The 21,387-nt window shown below is 47.1% G+C and overlaps 1 long non-coding RNA gene across 1 annotated transcript; it reads left to right on the forward strand.

Moving 5' to 3' along the window:
- The first annotated feature begins 13,375 nt into the window (after positions 1-13,375).
- On the forward strand, positions 13,376-17,045 carry LOC140708112 (uncharacterized). The gene is made up of 3 exons (XR_012088250.2): positions 13,376-13,615; positions 14,984-15,065; positions 15,187-17,045. It is a non-coding gene; the product is annotated as an uncharacterized LOC140708112 (long non-coding RNA).
- Positions 17,046-21,387: the final 4,342 nt, after the last annotated feature.

Here is a 21,387-nt window from a genome sequence, read left to right on the forward strand (position 1 = left end):
GGCGTCAGCCACAGTGGCCGTGATCTTAGCTGGCTGCTTTCCCAGGAGGCCCAGCGGGGACGTGGAGGGCTTGCTCCTGGCTCTGTAGCCATGCCGTCCTACCCAACGAGCTGTATCAGTGCTCTAAATACCTATCCCGCCCTCCCGGCGCGCAAATTGAACAACAAAACTACAACACTAACAAATCTCATAAATATCGTTGAGCTCTTTCTCAGTATTAAAAATCTGCAGCCTCACTCTGGTTAATGCAGGCGTCAGGGAACTTTTTTAACCTTTTACCCCCCCCCCCCCCAATTTATATATGCCGACATTACCTCCTTGATTCAAAAGGAAGGAAATCATACATTATTTGAATTAAAAATATTATTGAATCTACACAGGCTGTGTACTGAACTAGCAGGATGCACCAAAGATGTGCACTATTTTTGCTGGAACACATTGCACTCCAGCCATGGTGTGGTATAGGAAACAGGTGTCCAACATGCCTAGCAAGTTGCATTAAATTTTTGCTAGCTTGCAGAGGATTTAATCATCAGTGGCTACCAGAGTGGTGCTGGCAATGACATGCTTGCTAGAAACAGCCAACGCAGAATTGGGGACGGGGTTTCCCTACCTCTTTAATCATTCTATGTGTGGTGTGCAAAAAGGAACAAACCAAGCTAAAGGCCATGTCACTCACCTGGTGCCACAGCCCAATATCAAAGGACCAGTGTGCTTTTTTAAATCATCATCAATGGAAAACTCAGCAGTGGTCAGAGGACTGGAAAAGATTAGTCTACATCCCAATCCCAAAGAAGGGGAGTGCCAAAGAATGCTCCAACTACCAAACAATTGCACTCATTTCACACACTAGCGAGGTTATGCTCAAAATCCTACAAGTTGGGCTTCAGGAGTATGTGGACTGAGAACTCCCAGAAGTACAAGCTGGATTTCGAAGCGGCAGAGGAACTAGAGACCAAATTGCTAACATGTGCTGGATTAAGGAGAAAGCCAGAGAGTTCCAGAAAAACATCTGCTTCATTGACTACGCAAAAGCATGGCAGAAAGTGAGGTGTGTTACATACAGCACTGATGTTACCTGTCTGTCATGGGTTTGGAGGGAAAGTTCCATCCTATGGGGAGTGGAAGGCGGGACATCAGGAGGAGGGGCTGTACTGTATATATATGTGAAGCCTGTGTGGTGAAGTGGAGACGCTGGGATGTGAAGAAGCAGCAGCTGGGAAGAAGAAGCTGGTGTGGGAGTCTGTGTGTCAGACAGGGTACTACTGTGTGTCAGAGTACCAACCTGATAGGTTCAGGTGTCTGTATGGTTAGCCAGAACTGATAGGTTCAGGGTCTGTGCTTCAAGTTAAGGGTTCTGTGTGAACCAAACTGTGTGTATGTGTGAGTGAAACTAAGCCACGTTACTAAATCTTATTCACCTGATCATTTTATTTTCCCTGTGTGTGATTTAAATAAACCTTATTCTTTTATTTGTTGAAAATCCATCCCTGGTCTGTGTGACTTCTTATAGGGAATGGTTGGTGGCAGCTTAGTTAACGTGTGGCAGATCCCAGTAGGTCTGGGTTTGTCACATTGATTGGTGTCCAGCGTGTGGGATACGACTGATCCAGTTGTCCAGCGGTCCAGCAAAGCCTTGGCAAGTGTGCCCAGAGCAAGGGGGGTCTAGTCAGGGACAATCTGAGAGCACGTAGGTAATCTTCTAGGTGTACCTCACGGGGGGGTGCACTAGTAGAAGAACGTGTAACCTCAGATTGGGGACTAGATTAGGGAGCTCTGAGGCAGCCTGTTTTGGCGGGAAAAAAGCTGAGGCAAAACTGTGAAATAGCAGTGAGCTAGCTTGTCTGCTGAGAGGCCCAGCAGAGGGGGGTAGACTCTAGCTCGCAACTGTTGCAAATTAGTGCTGAAGGACAGCAGCAATCTATAGGGAAAGCTGGTTCTGAGGCAAAAAAAAAAGTGGTCGTTTTATTTTGAGGCTTGACTTTTTAAAGCAGCCTGTTCTGGGGGGGGGATTATGCCCTTGACTCAAAGCCAGATGGCAGAAATGGGTGAAGTGAAAGACCCCCAGGTAGACCAAGGTTCTGAGGATGAATTTGGCTCAGTGCAGGGTGACAGCACAGGAGAGCAGAACCCAGAACTCAGAAAGATACTCCTAGCCCAACAGCATGAACTGAGGGTGAGGGAAATGGAAGAAAGATTGGAGAGAGAGAAAATGGTGTTTGAATTAGAGAGAGAGAGAGAGAGAGAGAATGGAGAGAGAAGAAAGAATGGAGAGAGAGAAAATTGCTCTGGAAAAAGAAAGGATGGCGTTTGAATTAAGAAAATTGGAAATGATGAACCAGAACAATAATAACAATAGGGATTCTGAGGGAGGCCAATTGTCTAAAGCTGACCTGAAGAAATTCCCTGTGTACCACAAGGGAGATTGTCCTGAGGTGTTCTTTTCCTTAGTGGAAAGAGCGTTTGTGGACTTCTCAGTGAGGGAAACTGAGAAGATGACCATCATGCGATCTTTAATCAGCGGTAGCCTGGCTGAGGTTTATTCAGAGATGCCACAGGAACTGATGAGAGATTTTGCAGAGTTTAAAAAACTGGTGTTTGCAAGACATGGGATAAATGCGGAACAGCTGAGGCAAAGATTCAGGTCCCTCACAAAGAAACCAGAGCAGACTTTTACCCAAGTGGGGGCTCAATTGGTGAGGCTGCTTGAGAAATGGCTATCTCAGGAGGGAACAGAGACCTTTCAGCAGCTTAAAGATTTGATAGCGCTGGAACAGTTCTATTCAGTCCTGCATGGGGAACTGAAATTCCAGGTGAGGGAAAGGAAACCAAAATCTGTGGCAGAAGCAGCCGAGATCGCAGATTTTATTTACCAGATAAGAAAGCCCTTAGGTGAGGAGAAATCTGTAGGAAAACCCAAAGAAACCTACAGCAAGTACTCTCAGGGACCAGGGAAAAGCCAGCAAGGGGGAGGGGCCCATGGTGAAGGGAAGCCCTCAGACATGAAACCAAGACCTCAGATTTTGGAGGGAAAACCAAAACAAGATGAGAAAGACTCAAAATATAGCAGAAAATGTTATTTCTGTCAGGGAAAGGGCCATCTAATCTCAGAGTGTGAGAAATTAAAGCAGCTAAAAGGACTTGTGCCTCAGGATTCGAGTGGAACCAAGCCAAAAGCTGTGTTCTGTGTCCAGAAAGAGCAAGGCTCATTGTCACTGAGGGAGCCTGTTGCCATGGCTACTCAATCTGAAACAGCTACATCTGCTGATCAGGCTGAGGAAAATGGTCCTCTTGTAGAGGTCAGGCGCTGCCTACTGGTGAGAACAGATTCCCAGTTGTTTGAGACAGCAGGGGTGGACGTAGGAATACTTGACCATCAGTATCGGGGGCTGCGGGACACTTGTTCCCAGGTGACCCTGTGCCATCCAGATATTATTCCTAGGGAGTATGTAATCCCAAATGAGAGCATGAAGGTGGCAGGGATTGAGGGGCAGGTCATCTCACTGCCAGTCGCGGAGGTACCTGTGAACTTTCAAGGCTGGAGGGGAGTTTGGCGGCTAGCAATTTCATCGACTCTGCCAGCAGCCGTGCTCGTGGGAAATGACCTGGCTGAACATGTGAAACGGGTGCTGGTGATTACACGTTCACAAGCCACCATGGGGACAGTTCAGGGGGGTAATGATGAGCCAGAGACGGAAGCAGAGGGGAGTTCAGAAGCTGTGGTGGAAACCTTAACCACAGACAGCAGATTTGGACAAGAGCAAAAGGCAGATGCCACTCTCCAAAAGTGTTTTGAACAGGTGACTGACGCCCAGCTAACACCTGAAACCCCAGTGAGATTTCTGGAGAAAAAGGGGATTTTGTATAGAGAGACCCTGAGGAATATCTCAAAAGGGGGAGATGGGATCAGAAGTCAGCTAGTGGTACCTGAAAAGTATCGCCCCATGATCTTACAAAGGGGGCACTCTGACATGTTTGCTGCACACTTAGGGGTGAACAAAACACAGCAGAGAATCACACAGAATTTTTACTGGCCTGACATAGGGAAGCAGATCAGGGAGTTCTGTAAACAATGTGATGTGTGTCAAAGGCAGGGGAATAGCCGCGACAGGACCAAAGCAAAGTTGTGCCCTTTGCCTGTGATTGACACTCCGTTCAAATGCATAGGGGTGGATATTGTGGGACCTTTGCCCAAGGCCACAAAGAGGGGGAACAGGTTCATTCTCACCATTGTGGACCATGCCACGAGGTACCCTGAAGCCATACCCTTGACTAATATTGAAACTAACACAGTGGCAGATGCCTTGGTGGGGTATATGTCCAGGATGGGATTTGCCTCAGAGATAATCACAGATTTGGGCGCATCGTTCACATCAAAGCTCATGAAACGCTTATGGCAAATCTGTGGAATTAAGCACAAGGAAACTACTGCCTATCATCCTGAAAGTAATGGGTTAACTGAGAAGTTCAATGGGACTCTAATGCGCATGATTAGGGCTTACTTGGCAGAGAATCCAAACAATTGGGACCAGAAGCTGCAATCCCTTTTGTTTGCTTATCGATCAGTGCCACAAGCCAGTACCGGGTTCAGTCCATTTGAACTTTTATTTGGGAGAAGGGTGAAAGGGCCCCTTGATTTGATCAAACAAAATTGGGAGCAGATCACCCAGGATGACCCACAAGACGTTGTGACATATATAGACTCTTTAAGGAAAGACCTAAAGAGGAACCTAGAGCTAGCAGCAGAGACCCTGCAAGCTCAAAAGGTCAGAAAGAAAGCTTGGGATGACCAGAGAGCCAGTGAGAGGCACTTTGACCCAGGGGAGGAAGTGCTTTGGCCTAGGCCTTGCAGAGGGAACAAACTGCAGCTGGGTAGCCCAGAAATAAAATACTTGGGTCACATGGTAGGGGGAGGAGTGATAAAACCCCTGGAGGCCAGAATAGAAGCTGTTCGTGATTGGCCCAGACCCAACACCAAGAAAAAAGTCAAATCATTTCTTGGGTTGGTGGGCTACTACAGAAAGTTCATCCCGAGGTTTAGCGAGATTGCGGCTCCGCTGACCGATCTGACGAGGAAGAAGACTGATGACCGCATCCCGTGGACCAGCGACTGTGAGGCGGCGTTCCAGAGGTTGAAGGAGGCGCTCGTCCAGTATCCAGTGCTGCGTGCTCCAGACTTCGACCGGGAGTTCATCATCTACACCGATGCGTCTAACAGCGGGGTAGGAGCAGTTCTGTGCCAGGAGGATGAGAATGGTGACCAGCATCCAGTGTCCTACCTGAGTAGGAAACTTCAAAAAGGTGAGAGACATTTGGCAACCGTGGAGAAGGAGTGGTTGGCCATAGTCTACACGATCCAGAAGGCCAAGCCTTACATCTGGGGGAGACATTTTGTTCTGTGCACTGACCATTCACCACTGCAATGGTTAAAGACAATGAAAACCCACAATAGCGAACTTATGAGGTGGGCTTTAAACCTACAGGACTATGACTTTGAAGTGAAGGTGGTCAGAGGGTCAGTGAACTGTGTTGCTGACGCCTTGTCAAGAAGACCTGAAGAATGAAGACGGCGAAAGAAACATGGACTATGTATATATATTGATGACAAAAAGTTAAATGTACCTGTTTTTTGAACTTGGTTTGTATGAATAAAGGTAAATTGATGTAATGTATATGGTAAATGTTTAAATGCCTAATTGCTATGGTTAACTTAGAATGTAAGTATAAGTAAGTATGATATGGTATGTATAACTGTTGTTGTATGTTTTATCCAGGTTGTTTTTTGGGAAAAAGCACCTTAGCTTTCCCCCTACAAAACAACTTATAAAGAGGGGAGGTGTTACATACAGCACTGATGTTACCTGTCTGTCATGGGTTTGGAGGGAAAGTTCCATCCTATGGGGAGTGGAAGGCGGGACATCAGGAGGAGGGGCTGTACTGTATATATATGTGAAGCCTGTGTGGTGAAGTGGAGACGCTGGGATGTGAAGAAGCAGCAGCTGGGAAGAAGAAGCTGGTGTGGGAGTCTGTGTGTCAGACAGGGTACTACTGTGTGTCAGAGTACCAACCTGATAGGTTCAGGTGTCTGTATGGTTAGCCAGAACTGATAGGTTCAGGGTCTGTGCTTCAAGTTAAGGGTTCTGTGTGAACCAAACTGTGTGTATGTGTGAGTGAAACTAAGCCACGTTACTAAATCTTATTCACCTGATCATTTTATTTTCCCTGTGTGTGATTTAAATAAACCTTATTCTTTTATTTGTTGAAAATCCATCCCTGGTCTGTGTGACTTCTTATAGGGAATGGTTGGTGGCAGCTTAGTTAACGTGTGGCAGATCCCAGTAGGTCTGGGTTTGTCACAAGGTGGACTTAAAGAACCTCTTGGAAGGAAAGCAATGATAAACCTAGACAGCACCTTAAAAAGCCATCCTTCCCCCCGCACCTTAATTCAAGGTTTCTCTTTCTCTTTCCTGTTCTTTTTCATAGTTTTGAGTCAGTCAGTCTCTCTCCCTCACTCACTTTCTCTCTCCCTCACACACACACACACACACACACCCACACACCCCCACACACACACCCATACCCATCCATCCACCCACCCACCCTTCCTCCATTTCCTCCCTCCATTTTGTACATTTAAATAAGCTTGATGAAGTCCTTGGTCTCTCGCACCTTTCTTCCCTCCTTCCCTTGCTTGCTCCTTGATCCTTTCCCTCCTGCTGCTTCTTTGCAGTCATTTCCGGAGGAAGCAGTCATTCAGAAGCCCCTGATTGATTGCCCAGGGCTATTCCACAGCTGTAACCAATCAAGGAGGCTTATCTCTGATCTCCAGAGGATTTATGAGTGCCCTGCTGCAACCAAGGAAGTAACAAGGAGAGGTGGCTTACAAATTGAGGTTTGGCTGCAGAGGGTGGGGGTGGGTGGGTGGGAGGGAGGGGGTAGCACTCTATTCATTACCCCCAGGATTTGCACTTTTACCCAATTTGGGGTTATTTACCCCTGTTTCCTGACCTATGCCCTAAACGGTTTAGGGCCTCGATATCTGATGGAACGCCTCCTCCGACCCAAATCTACTTGCATCACTCGATCTAGCCAGGAGGTGAGGCTGAGAAGTCTAGCACCTGAGGGAGGCCCGGAAGGAAAAAACAAGAAACTGAGCCTTCTCGGCAGTGGCTCCTCGCCTTTGGAATAACCTCCCTTCTGAAATTCGTATGGCCCCTTCGCTGGGCATTTTCAAAGGTCAACTGAAAACCAGGCTATTTAGGCAAGCCTTCCCTCCAGCCACCTCTTGATTTATTTTGTTTTCTCATCTTGAGTCCTTGTCTATTATTGTATTGCTTGTTCTATATTTTAATTGGTTTATTTTATATGTTGTTAGCTGCCGAGAGTAGTCAGTTGACTAAATGGACGGGCACAAATTTAACTAACTAACTAACTAACTAACTAACTAACTAACTAACTAACTAACTAACTAACTAACTAACTAACTAACTAACTAACTAACTAACTAACTAACTAACTAACTAAAACAAGGAAACAGTGTGCTGTAAGGAAGATCCTTAAATAATAATTGTGTGCTGTCAAATCAATCCTGATTTACAGTGGTCCTTGTCAGAGTTTCCTAGGTAGAGAGTACTCAGAAGTGGTTTACCCTTTCCTTCTTCTGGGGACATCCTGAGACTGTGCAGCTTGCCCAAGGCCACACAGGCTGGCTCTTCTGGGAGGCACAGTGAGGAATTAAATTCCCAACCTCTGGCTTTGCAGACAGAAACTTAACTCACTGAGCTATCCAAAAAGCTACATCAATAGTTACCTTTCAGGGTAATTACACTGTAACAAAACAACTCCTCAGAATTAAGGAATACACTCATTGTGCTGGTGTAACAAGTGATGTTTTCTAGTTACTTTCAGGGGAAAAATAATGGGTATGTAAAGACTGGCTTGTACCACTTTATACTATGGAGAGTGGATTACATTTTCCATTTTAAAAAGGGGAACCTCTTCTTGCACAAAGAAAAAGAGCAACAGGGATCAGTGGACATGGGGTCCAGTTGGCAGCATCCTCCCTCTCCCGCTGCGCCTGATGTTTCATCATTTCCCAAATGGGTCGTTGCTGTTTCGTGATGGGCTTTGAGACTTCCAGGAGGGGTTGTTCTCCACAGGATGAAAGTGTCCCCTTTGAATGTGGAAGAAGCAGGGGGCTCCGTGGGATGCCGCACAATGACCAAGGGTGTCTGGGTGTTGGTGGCCAGCCTCCAGTGACTTTAGGCTTGTCGGGTGCCTTGGATGGTTTCCCTTGGGAGGGTCTTGGGATGGGCACGTCTTTCTTGGTTAGGGGCTCCTGAGACTGTTCTCCGATGTCGTCAAAAAAGGTGGCACTTCCGCCACCTTTTTTGCCACTGACGAGGGAACTGCAAGACTTCTTATGTGACCCCAAAGCCATCGCCCAATGGCCAAGGGTGTCTGGGTGTTGGTGGCCACCCTCTAGTGACTTTGCCCAGACATGGGGGGATGAGGAAGGGGAGTGCTGGTCTTCATGGAGGTGCTGGCCGGCCGTCTCCACCCAGGGCCTCGTATAGCTGGGATGGGGAGGACTTCGGTTTGCAGGGGTAGGATAGGATTGCAGGCTCTGTAGGCTACAACCGGAATGGAGGATGCCACCCAGGGGCCTCGTATAGCTGGGATGGGGAGGCCTTCGGTTTGCAGGGGTGGGATAAGATTGCAGGCTCTGTAGGCTACAACCGGAATGGAGGATGCCACAGATTTTAATGGTGGCTGCAAGGGTGGCTGAGGGCCTGAGTGGGATGCTGAAATTTTGGGGATCTTTGGCAGGGAAGGCAGGGGTCTTGCCCATGTTTCTGGCAGTGGGAATGGGTATTCTGGAGCGGAGGGAGCCAGAGGGGGCTGTTTCTTCACTGGCGCCAGCTGTGGTTTGCCCTTCCTCAGTGGGTAGAAGACATTCAGGGACTCAGTCATCTGCATGGCCAGATGGCTCCTAGGAAGTGGCTTAGGGGGCTCCTGAGGGGCCACTTGCTTAGGTCCCACCCCTGCTGTCACTGAGGTTGTTGTCTTCTTTTTCGCTGCTTTCGATGCCTTGCTTGGGGCAAGATCTTTTCCAGACCCAGCACTCTGCATCATGAGACTGACCCCTTGGTTTGTAGCGCCCTTTGCCGACTTTTTTGCACCTCTGCCTCCATTTTGGCCACTGATGAGGGAACTGCAAGGCTTCTTATGTGCCCCTAAAGCCATTCCCTCCCCAGAAGTGGTGGGATCTGAGCTTTTCTTTGTCTTCCTCCCTTTCCTGCTTGGTTCCCCTTCACTTGCTGGGCTTTCCCCCCTCTTTGCCTTGGTATTGAGTTTAGGCTCGTCGGGTGCCTCAGATGGTTTCCCTTGGGAGGGTCTTGGGATGGGCACGTCTGTCTTGGCTTGGGGCTCCTGAGACTGGCCTCCAATGTCGTCACAGGGCCGAGAAGGGGTTGCCAACAGTTCCTGGGCCTGCCCGGAGTCCCTGGGCTCTGTTGGATCCAAAGAGGGAATGGTGCTGTCTGGAAGGAGGGGCTCCATGGAAGAGACGAGGTCCTCAAAATCTGGGGACTCAGTGAGGAGATTCTCCGGCAGCTGGATATCATCTCTGGAGCTCATAAGGAGACTTCTCTCTTGGGCAGGAGGCAGCAGCTGAGACTCCAACATTGGGTTTATTTGACCATCCCCTCCTGGAAGAGAGGGAACAAAACCAGGACCCTCAATCAGAAGGCACAGACTCTTCCCTTGATTGCCAGGACAAAGCCTGAGCAGCTGCCTGGTTCCAGCCCTGAGGGTGGAGCTCCTCCACACACGCCCCGATGCAGTGGAGCTGCCCTCCCCTCACCCGCTTAACAGAAAGAGAAAAGCAGGAGTCTCCCTTTCGAACCACTTCCTTGCGTTTCTCCAGAGAGACCCTGGTACACCACCTGCCCTCTGCTGCAACCTGGGGTTAGCCGGGTCTGAGGTTTGCCAGGAACATCTGCTTGCCGGCCTTGGTGGCACTTGGGAAATGCTAGTCCTTCATGTTCCCAGGGAAGGATGTGGGACGTGCTGTATGTAAGTGACTGGCTCTCTCCTTTTTGGGCTGAATGGGCAAAGCAAGAAAGTGGATTGGCCCACGTCTAATCAAGACTTTCCAGCTCCCGGGACCCCTTGGGAAGACAGAACAAAACCAATTCACCCCTACAGGTTCCGTGTGCACTTGTTTCCCTTCTGCACTCACCGTGGGATCCTTCATGGAGTGTCTTGATATTCTCCGCAGATGCCGTGGCAGAGGAAATGGAGGGGCAGGCAGAAGAGGACTGGGAGCAGATGCTGCTCCGGCTGTTGGTCTCTGCAGGCTCTCCCGGAGGGTTGGCAAGTCCTTTGACAAGAGAGGAGGCGATTGCTCCTGAAAGAGAGGAGAGAGGATGCCTGAGCCTCTGTTCTAAGCTTGCCTAGTCCTGCACTCTGGTAGAAGGAGGTCCCTGGAACAACGTTGGGGGATCGTCTCCACTGGAAGTCCCATTAAGATGTCTGGAAGCTGGATGAGGAGCAGGCATAGCCTCCAGAAACAGTCTGCGAGAGACGCCCAGAACAGACGCCTGTGGATCTCAGCATGCATTTCTGAGTCCTGCCTGCACCCCCAATGGATGCAAGCCAGGGCCCTTGTGCAGGTCAGCCAGCCAGTGCCGATCTTACCTAATGGAATTACCCAATGGTAGTATAAAAGGAACAGTTTTACTCAATTTCAGAAGCAGGAAGCCTGGCTATGGTCTTTTGTTTCTCTCTTGCAGCCTCTCTGCATTCCTGCTCCCTTCTCTTTTTTTACCTCTTATTCTGCAACCTCTCTCAAAACAAAAACAAAAACAAAAACAAAAACCCAACCAATGGAGAACTCTTCCCTTTCTCCACCTCAGCCTGTAGCAGCGTCTACATTTTGGGAGGTTTTTTAAAAAAATTAAAATTTTTTAAACTTTCCATTATTATATTCTCTGTAGGACCTGATTATAAGACATAAGAAATTTATTTGTCATTGCGCTCACAAGTGGGTGCAACGAAATGAGGTGCTCTTCCCCAAGGTAAAACTGGACAACACTACAAAAAAAAAGTTAAAATATACACAACTTTCACCATCCAAATATAGATACTCCGTTTTCTCTCAGCAATTAAAATTCCACCAAAAACCTATGGCCCCGCATTTAAACTCAATACTGCACTTGGGTAAAAACTGTTCTTGAATCTGCTTGTCCTTGCTTTCAATACCCTGAATCTCCTTCCTGATGGTAATAGTTTAAAGAGCTGATATCCCGGATGAGAGGAGTCTTTCGGTATGTTAGATATCTTCCTCTTACATCTGTTCTTATACAATTCTTCCAAAGAGAGGAGTGAACAGCCAATGATGTTTTGGGCCGTCTTAATCACCCTTTGAATTGCCTTTTTCTCTGCCACTGTGCAGCTCGTGAACCATACACAGAGAGGTTTATTTGAGGTTTAATAACCTTCTGTCCCATCCCCTTTAATAAAAGGAAAAAAAGTTCCCCCAGGCCATCCGTCTTGTGTGTAATTTCGAAGCTGCCTCTCCTGGGGCTGAAACCTCCCTCCTTTATGTCCAAAGCCACAGTTGCTGCCTGTCAGTCGTTCCATCCGCTCCCCTGGCTCTTCTCCCTAGACCGATCTCCTTGTGCTCATGTGTCCCTTTAACAAGATGTGCCGGACCCTGGAGTCGGGACCTTCTTCTTCCCACAGAGCTCTCCCATTGAGCTCCAGCCCTCCAGGTGGGGGTGTGGGAGGGGTTTGCTTCTGAAAGCAAACACATGCCCTCAACGACTAACAGACCCGGCTTGCCCTCAATGGTGCTTGAAGCTGCCGAGTCCCGTATCAGCCTACAGAGTATTTGCACTGCCAAACACGGCTTTTGGGGGGAACTAGTTCTGAGGGGTTGGCTTAAGTTTAGCTTCAGGGAATGAGGAATGTTTGGGACCAGGAACGTAGGAGCAGGCTTGCTGCTGTTGCCTCGGGAACCCCGGAATTCTGAGAGTGTTTGGGTCTGAAAGGGATTCTAGAATGGAGGGCAGTTGGCTTGAGCTGGGAGGCCGAGTGTCCGTTAAGAGCCAACGCCTAAGTCCAACCGAAACAAGCAAACCAAAATAAGCCCTTGTTGATTGTCTGCCAGGTGAAGAGTCCTCCAAAGTCAAGATTATTCTGAAGGTTTGGTGCAGAGGCAAGCACTGGACTGACGGAGCCCCAAGCCATGGGTCAGACCCTTTAAGGGGGTCAGGACTCCCCTTAGGACCTTCAGAGGCCTCTTCGTCCCCTTCCCTCTCCCAGAACGAAGCTCAGGGACCTGCACAGAGCATGTAGACCTCCCTGTAGGTAGGCCTGACCGGAAAGCGGTGCCTCTCCTTCCCCTCCCCCTTTTCAGAGGTGTTACTTTCTTTCAGTCCCTTGCCCAGGGCCTTCTGACTCAATCCCAAATCCCATGGAGGGTCAGGTAACAGGCTTTAGGCTTGCCCCACCTAAACCCCATTAGCATGACTGGGAAGTCCCCATGTAACTGAAGTGGCTGGCTTGTGCCTTGTGCCTGTGCAGCTGTAAAGTCCTTTCCCTTCCTGCCAATTCATTTCCATCTCCACTTTCATGTGTTCTACCTAGTCTAATCTAACCTAAGGCCCTTTGCTTTTTCCAGCTAAGCGTCCATAGCTTCATGGTCGGCTTTTCTGGGAGTGTCTTGGGAAAACCAAGAAAGAAAAGAAAAGATCAATTTGAACCTTGAAATGACATCATGACCTACCTGCCATGGTGAAGAAGTTGATTGGGGAAGTATATTTTCCTAATCATAGGAGACCACTTCCAACACTCCTAACCGATGAAGCGTCCGGTACGGAGTAGGCAATGGAATGGTGATGATGCAGAATTGTTTATGGTTGTTCCTATGGTAACCTGGGGGCAGGGGCAGGGAGCATAACCACCATAGAATATGATGATGTCAGATGATGTCATTACCCAAGATCAGCCAGGGCAACCAGGAAGAGCTAAGGCAGGAAGGGAAGACATGGACCCATTCATGTTTCCGATGGACAAGCCATCTTCACAAGTTCCTTATCCCTGTTAGTTTATTTCTCCATCCATCTATCCATCCATTCCCCATCATCTTTGCCTTGACTTTGCAAGGGAGACTTAGCATTAGATGGCCACCTTCATCAAACATAGGTGATCATGATAAATTCTCTTTGTGTTTTCTTTTGATGGGAGACAAACACAGCATGCTTTCTACTTTCCTAAAAGCCATGTTGATGTATGTGAATGACAGCTACAGGCTACTGCACGACCAAGTCTTCTTGCTGATACTCTTTCTGTCTTTTGGTTCATGAAGTTACAGCCACTTGAAGGAGCCATTGGCATGACAGTGTGCAGGCAAGGAAGTGCCTTAAACTGGAATGTTCCAGTGTCCCAGGTGGAAGCCATTTGTTCCAGTTGAGCACGCTTTCCAAAACATCATGGAGGTGAAATTGAAGAAGAGGTATGAGGCCTGGCAAGGTCAAGGAGCCTGCAGTCCCTTGCATCTTTCGATTTCTGTCATGCCTGAAGTTGGATGGTACCCTCTGGAGAACTGGTATGCTGTCACGGAGGTGCCATGAATGGGAAACCTGCATGTTGAAAGGTCCCAATTTCGCCACAGGTTCATTCCCATCCCCGTCCATTCCATGGGTTTTCTCATTCTGACCTCCCAAAGTAGATCTAACTGCATAGAATAATGGCCTATGTCTGGTTTCAATAGTCTTCTCCTCCCAGAAACAAATGGTGGAGGATTTAGCCCTCTGCCCCTCCCACCAGTACTTGTGGATGGTACAACTCTGTCTCTCTGTCCTTCACCTTCTAAAAGCAGATGGTCTCTACTTGCATCTTTTATCTGAATTGAGAATGCTCAGTAGAAAATCTGGGATGGAACTGTGGTTTTCTAACTTCCTTACGTAGGACAAGTTTGGTGGAACACATCTAATCCTGGAGGGTGTTTCACAAGGAAAAATGTGGGGAAATGGGCATAGGGGCTTCTTCTGCGTTTATTTTAACTCTAGCTCAACACACATCAGGCTCTAGTACAAACACTCTGGGACCCTCACCTGTTTACAGCACAGCATGGACGAATCATGGTTGCCCCTTTGCCTATCTGGGCTGGTCTCACATCTGATCCTCCAGCGAATATTTTGAGAGAAGATCCATACTTACAATGTGACGTAATAAAAGGGCAGAATTGTATGTTGAACTTCTACGCCATTGGCTGTGATGTTGTACAGTAACTGCTTCTAACCCTACGTCGTTCATAGCTTTGAGCTGTTGACCGTATGCCATCCATGAATTGGCAAAACAAGACAAATACAAGAGCAGGCAATGCCTTTATTTTAAAAAATCAATCAAACAGGAGGTGGGGAGGGCAGGTGGGTACCCTGTGCAGTTCCTCGCCAGGGCGCGCTCTCCCCGCGATGGAACACCCATCTACACAGCATTGTCAGAAATAAAATGCCTGGGGGTAAAATGCCTGCCGTGACTGTCCTCATTACCCCCAGGATTTTCATTTTTACCCCATTTGGGGTAATTTAACCCTGTTCCCTGACCACTGGGTTAATGATAGGGCTGCTCTGATAAGGGGGCTTGCTGTGAACATATACACTTAGGATCTGGCTGTTACAGAGTAGCAGCTCTTTGAGGTCAGTTTCATAGAAACCTGAGAGTAGGTTCCCTTGAACTCAGAAGCTGTGATTTTGAATGCATCAGGGTTCTGGAGCTGAGCTCTAAATTACAGGCTTGCTTGGATATAATAAAGCTCCTATAAATATACGCCTTTCCTCTTTCCTGGTTTTGGTATTTTCCCTGTCACCCAGATGATGTGAGGTGTGATTCACTGTGACCCCCCATGCCTTTTCACTTGCTTTGCATTGTTTTTAGTTTTTCCCCCCGAAAAGAGCAATTTATTTTGTTTCAGAATTTGTTCCAATGGGCAGAATTGATCACAACACCTCTTTCCAAGGAAAGTTCACGTTCACATTAGAAGCTTCCAATCAGAAGTAAGTGATTAATTTGCTCTTAAAATTAGGTTTAAAAATAATGATCCCCTTTAAAAATTAGCTCCAAAGGCAAAGTTGCAGCCTGCAAAATGGATTTGTAAGGATTTTCTTTTCTCCTTAGGATCTCAAAGAGAAGCACTCCCCCACCCCCACCCCCAAAAGATTAGCTGCGCAAACTTGCATCCTGGTAATCACAAGTCTCCTTTAGGGCAAACTGTTCATTTGGAATGGAACATTGACCCACCTGGGAAGCCCTTGGTATATACTTAGAAAGGACTGTGAAGATCTATGGACGTGGATGGAAACCATGATGTAATCCTTTTTGAAGATGGAGGCCTACGAGAGGGTTGCCTCTGCACTCTGGGCGAACTGTCTGATCTTGCCCGGCACCCTTTGGAGGTCCTGCACAGACATGATGTCCCCTCCAAGGGTAAGAAAACAGCTGGACAGAATAAGGACAAACGTATGGGGAAGGAAGCAGGGGCTGGGCTCTGTGGGCCGCTGAGGGCCATAAAACTGGAGGAGGTGGAAGGACGGGGTCAGAGGAGTTAGGTGCTGGGGATCTGGGGCAAGAAAAATCCAGGGCTGATGCCCATAGAAGAGCCTGTTCTGGCCTACTTGGTGGAGGATCTCTTTGCCTATCTCCTGGGTGGGGGTTCTAGTGAAGCTGCCCATTCCTAAAGGGATGGTGGGAGTCTGCAGTGCTGCCTGGAACTGATGACAGTTGATGCCACATCAGGGCTGCCACTGAGGGCCACTGCTGCTTGGACCACAGATCCAGACCCCAACGTTGATGCAGAAGAGATGCTGGAGACACCAGTGACAGCACCAGTGGGAGCCTCTGTGGCATCTGCAGGAGGAGTCTGCCTCAACCCAAGGGTAGAGGTGGCCTCGGCTCTACAAGCCCTCTTTGTTGGGTGCAGGTGGCCCCTCTGTGTTTTCTCTTCAACCTTGCCTCAGGGAAGGCTCATAGAGGTGCCAGGGATGCTGAGTTAGCAGAGGGACTAGTAATTGGAACTCAGTCCTCTGCGGGGTGGCCATGCAGGGAGGGGGGGTTGGCATTGTTGAAAGCTTGGCTAGAAACCCTGACTCTCATTGAATAAAAACGGAGTTGCCTCAACCTTCCAGTCTTATGCCCAGGGATATACAGACTGAAGAGAGATCGTTTGCTACCCTGATGCTTGGTGAGTGTGGAGGAACTCACAAGACCCCATTGTATGGATCCATGACAATCCGTTTTATTTTTAATTTTATAGATTTGATGCTTACTTAGAACAAGTAATTCCATTAATCACTTTAAAACAGCAAATGAGAGGAAGGGGAACTGCTACTGTTGCTTTTCCCAATAAAGCCCCTTGCTCAAGAGATTTCTAGATTTCCCCCTCCCCTCCAGTACTTTACTTTGTCCCTGGCTTAGTACTAGGATATGTAAGCAAATGTTAGTGGAATGGATACTCTTTCCTAGAATAGATTTGGAGTGGAGGAAAGGAAGAGATTGGAGGGCATTGTTGTGTTTTAAAAGAAGAGCTATTTGCCCTTTAGAAGAGAATTCACTTGCATTCACTTACTGTGTCAAAAGGTTCGTAAGTCATTTTTGGTGGTTTGCCGAGATAAGCAGGAAAGCCAGGAGTCTGATCTCTTGAAACAGAACTGTCTTTATTAACTCTTAACAGTGGTGTATCTATAACAACCTCTATGGGTTCTAAACTGTCCCGATCGTTCAACCTTCTCTCCACCTGCCCATACTGATTAACTGTATATTAACTGTATATTAATTCCTTAAAACCAGGGAGCCGGACCAAAGCGCTCCTTGTCGGTAGGCTTCCTGAGGGGGGCACTTCTCACCGCGCATAGAGTCCCACAACAAGGGTGCCGTGCCCAATCTCCCTCCTGCCGTGGTTTGTCGAAAGTCATGTCCGGCCGAACCACCTTCCTCCAAGGACCCTGGCCTCGCGGGTAAACCACCACCGTCCATTCCATTGTTTCTTGCACTACCACGCCTCCTCGAGAGGGCTCTGGATCTGGTAATAGTCCACTGACCCTCAGATTTGAGAAATCCTCTAACAAGTTTCTCACTTTGTGTGCTCTAGCTTTTTCTTTCTCCTCTTTCTTTGTGTCAGTTACAACTTTAAATTCTCGCCCCTTCACCTCCCCCTTTATATCTTCCTCTACCCATTGCTCCTCCTCCTTTCCTTTCCCTTCCTCTGCCAGGCACACTTCTGTTTTAACTCCCTCTTGTCCATCGACTTTCTCCAGACAGCTTTCCTTCTCTTTGATGTTCTCTTTCACCGGAGGAGACGGCGCACTGAAATTCTCCTGACCTTCACAGTTGTGTTTTAAAAGAAGAGCTATTTGCCCTTTAGAAGAGGATTCACTTGCATTCACTTACTGTGAAGTCACACCAGGGAGTTTGGGTTTCCCTGGGTTTATTTGCATTAACTGGCCACACAGGTAGAGAGGACAGCCTTGTTTGCAGTTGCTTGCCGTTCTACTCATAGCCCTGCAGGTGGTGCAGTTACAAAGGAACAACCTAATAAGTTATAAACAAGGCTTTCCATCCTCATTTCTTTGTCTCCTTCTTATCTAAAAAAAATCCCCACAACTTGTTGATGGAGAGAAGCTTTGCTCTCATTTATTAAGCTGTGAAAAGGATCTTGCTGATGGAGAGAAAAAAAGCTGTAAATGTATTGGTGGGGGGCTTTTCTGCATCAGTTGAATGGATGGATTTCTCAAGTCTTGGTCCTTTGGAGCCCTTCCTGGTGGTCTTTGAGGCCCTCAGTATCTTTTCCACCAAGCTAGGGAAAATTCAAGAAGATTATTAGAAGTGAGTATCCCCTAAACTCCCAAAGGCAACTTGCTTGAAACCTACTCGAAGAGGAAGCCCTTGAAGCGGGACTTTTTCTTTTTAAGTAGTACTCCCAGCAACAGAGGCAAAAACTACAGATGACGGGGGTGGGGAGGGAACATCAGGTCAATTTGTATTTCCTCTTGCATTGTGTGGCCAAGAAAAAAAAGGCAAATCGGCCCATCCCAATCCCAGAACATTTCCCGTACAGTATTTCTGTTTTTTAATCAGTGTGGTAACTAGCTAACATGCTTGTCTCTGCCTGAGTGAGGGGCAGGCAGAGAAAAGCAAGTTAAGTTTGAGCTGACAAAAAATAAATCTGAGGTATATTTCTTTACAGTTGAGCTGCTGCTGCTACTTTTAGGATGGCCACGTGCAGTGGTGGGATTCAAATAAATTAACAACAGGTTCTATGTCCTAATGATTGATAAATAAATAAATAAATGAATGAATGAATGAATGAATGAATAAATAAATAAATAAATACATAAATAAATAAATAAATAAATGCCCAGGACAGTTTTTAAAAAGGTACCACATAAGCAACAGTCTTATGTGGTACCTTTAACTTGAAAAAAAAAATCATAGTAAAATGAGGATGGTTGGGTGTTTAACTGAAGCGGTCTCACCCCAAAACTTTTTCCCTCTGTGTCCTGCCCTCATGCCTTGTCAATCACCCCCCCCCTCTCTGCCTCGAGGCCATGAGCTTTCCTCCAGTGACATCAAGGACTCATCCTCCCCCCTTTCCCCCATTGATGCCTCTGCTCTTTCCAGGGCTTTATCTCTCTCACCCACACCCCACCTCAGACGGCTCAGTGTGGCGCAGGAAGAGAGGCAGCTAATTGCGCCCCCCTCCCCCCGCTCATAGCTGGTCACCTGGCCCCTCCTCCTTCATTCATCTCAGGCCAGCAAACGGTTCTAAGAACCGATAGTACATTTAGGAATCGGTTCTATAGAATAGGTGCGAACCTGCTGAATCCCACCTCTGGCCACGTGTCCTGCTTTATGGAGTCTGATTCTCTATCTGAAGGACTGCCAGGGAACAATCTTCTAGAGATGAAGTCAACTTCTGTTTGAAAGGCTGTCCAGTCTAACCTGGTTTAAAGATTAAAGCTGAAACCCTGGTACACAATTTATACCAATATGGAAAAATTCCTAAACCCTCACCTCTCAAACACACAAAGATCCTATGAGATTCCTTTTGTTGTAGGGAAGCTGTTAGTCGCCATCGGATGGAGTGGGAACTCTTTGGTTTCTAAAATTTGCCATGGTTGGGATAATTTTACTACTTGAATCTTTGGGACACAATGTCAGCCAAAGAAACTTAAGGAGGGAGAGCAAGCAAGGGCCTTAAAACAGCTCACCTGCAGTTTAAGTACTTGAACAGTGGTCTAAGCAATCACACAGGCATCTTGATTACAAGTCTTCCTTACTAAAAATTAGAGTATTTATTTCTAAGTGAGCATCCATGGGTATAAAGAAGCTTCTGTAAATTTTACAGGAATCCATGTCCTCTTTTGTCCTCTTTCTGGTTATTCATTCCTTCTGGCACTGTATGAGCGCTCACCTTGGCTGCCTTTCAGGACTGTCTTATTGCTTCCTCATTTAGTGTGCTAGTATATTTGTAAATAAAGGAAATACAATAAAAATGCCATAAATCTCAGGTGTTCTTTTATCCAAGGAAAACCAAAGTCAAGACAGGCAGGGAGGTGTTTATAACATAACAGTCCAAATCTGGCAGCCAGAAATGTAAAAGGGTTGGAAGAAAAACTGGTCATCCACCAACCTCTTTTCCATTTTTCAAAGCAGGCAATGGATCATGGAGCACTTGGAAGTACATGTTTGCACAAGGCTCAAAGCAACGGTTATTTATTTAATCAATTGCCATGCTACTTTGCATATTTAACAATGCCTCAAAGCAACTACAGTATATCAAATTATGCTTCAGGTGCTGAACATGAGGGTTCCACTAGAACACACTAAACAAACTACTTACTGCAGGCTTCATATTGCTACAACAGTATAGAATTACTCTGCCAACGTGACTTTATGTTCTACCACCAGCTAAAGTGAGTTTTGATTAGGATCCAGTACCACCCACCAAAAAGTAACTCAAGGACAGCACTGTGTAGGCTGGGATCACGTGCATGCCAGAATAGCACATCTTTTAAGATAGTCTCTCGTGTCTGAACTTGACAAGTACATAATGATAAAATGGGAAGAGAATCAATGACAACCGAAAGAAACATTTGCATGAAATAATATAAACCTCATTCTCCCACCAATGAGTAAGCATGAGATGTTATGTTGCTCTAGTGGATTTCAGCGGAAACTATCCCAATACTTCCAATGTGAAAGTTAGTATTACTGATTCAGATTTTTGTCATCCTCTGAAAGAGGGATCCTGAAATCTGCATCCTGTGAGGTGGCAATATGATTATTATGCTTGGATGTTCTCCAAACCTTGAAGCTTTCTGCAAAGCTTCCTTCTGCTCATATCCATGGAGGATCGTGGCACTTTTAAGGCTAACAGATTTTATTAGGCATGAGCTTTTGTGGATACAGGCTACGTCACAGAGTGCATGGAGCAGAGTATTCACACCACAGGTTTACATGCTTGTAGTCTTGATTATGTTGGTGGGATATAGTGGGATGATAGGATACTGAAAATGACAATTGGATGAACACTGGTCCTAAGTTTTCAGAGAGCTGGTAGGCATAAACATCCTGGCCACATAAGATCACTGACATGTCCATTACATGGAGACGAGTGATGGGAGTTGTTGCCCAACAACACCTAGAAGGCCACACATTTCCTACATCTGCTGCATCCCTTCCTCCACAAGCAACGAGGTGGAAGAGCAGCCTGCTGATGCTGCCAGCAAGAGAAATGCACTAAGGAAGTGGCCTCATTCCAAAACAAAACAAAACAGAACAAAAAACAAAACCCACACCTCTGAGCAAGGCAACAAGCTGAAGCACGCTAAGCACAAAGTCATGAGGCCAGGAATGGAGCACAGCCGATGAGCCCTTTGTGACTGGAGGCAGACAGGAGGTTGCAACAAACAGCCAAGGAAACCGTGCTTCCAGAGATACCTGGCTCTCTAAAAGGCCTGTTGCACAGGCGTGGAAAGAATAAAAAGTGTCCTGTCCAGGGATTTTAGCCCCATGGTCATACTTCTCAAGATCTTGCTGACGGAGCAGAGTCTTATGCCTTGGTGTGTTCCTGTTCATATCTCCCAATGCTTTGGGGTATGCAGGAGCAGGAGATACCAACCCCCCTTGTCTCCCTACTTTGTGCATCTGGAGAAGCAAGGAGGGGGATGCTGGCTATCTTGTATCCACTAACCTATTCTATCTCCTATCTTCAAATCCCCTCCGTTCCTATTCTCTGCACATGCAGCCAAGTGCACAGCTTCTAACTGAGCCATAACCTCCATTAAATGGTCTCTTCCCTCTCCTTCTACTGTCCTGAAG

This window comes from Pogona vitticeps, chromosome 1 (genome assembly GCF_051106095.1).
Source record: "Pogona vitticeps strain Pit_001003342236 chromosome 1, PviZW2.1, whole genome shotgun sequence".
Classification (NCBI taxonomy): Eukaryota; Metazoa; Chordata; class Lepidosauria; order Squamata; family Agamidae; genus Pogona; species Pogona vitticeps.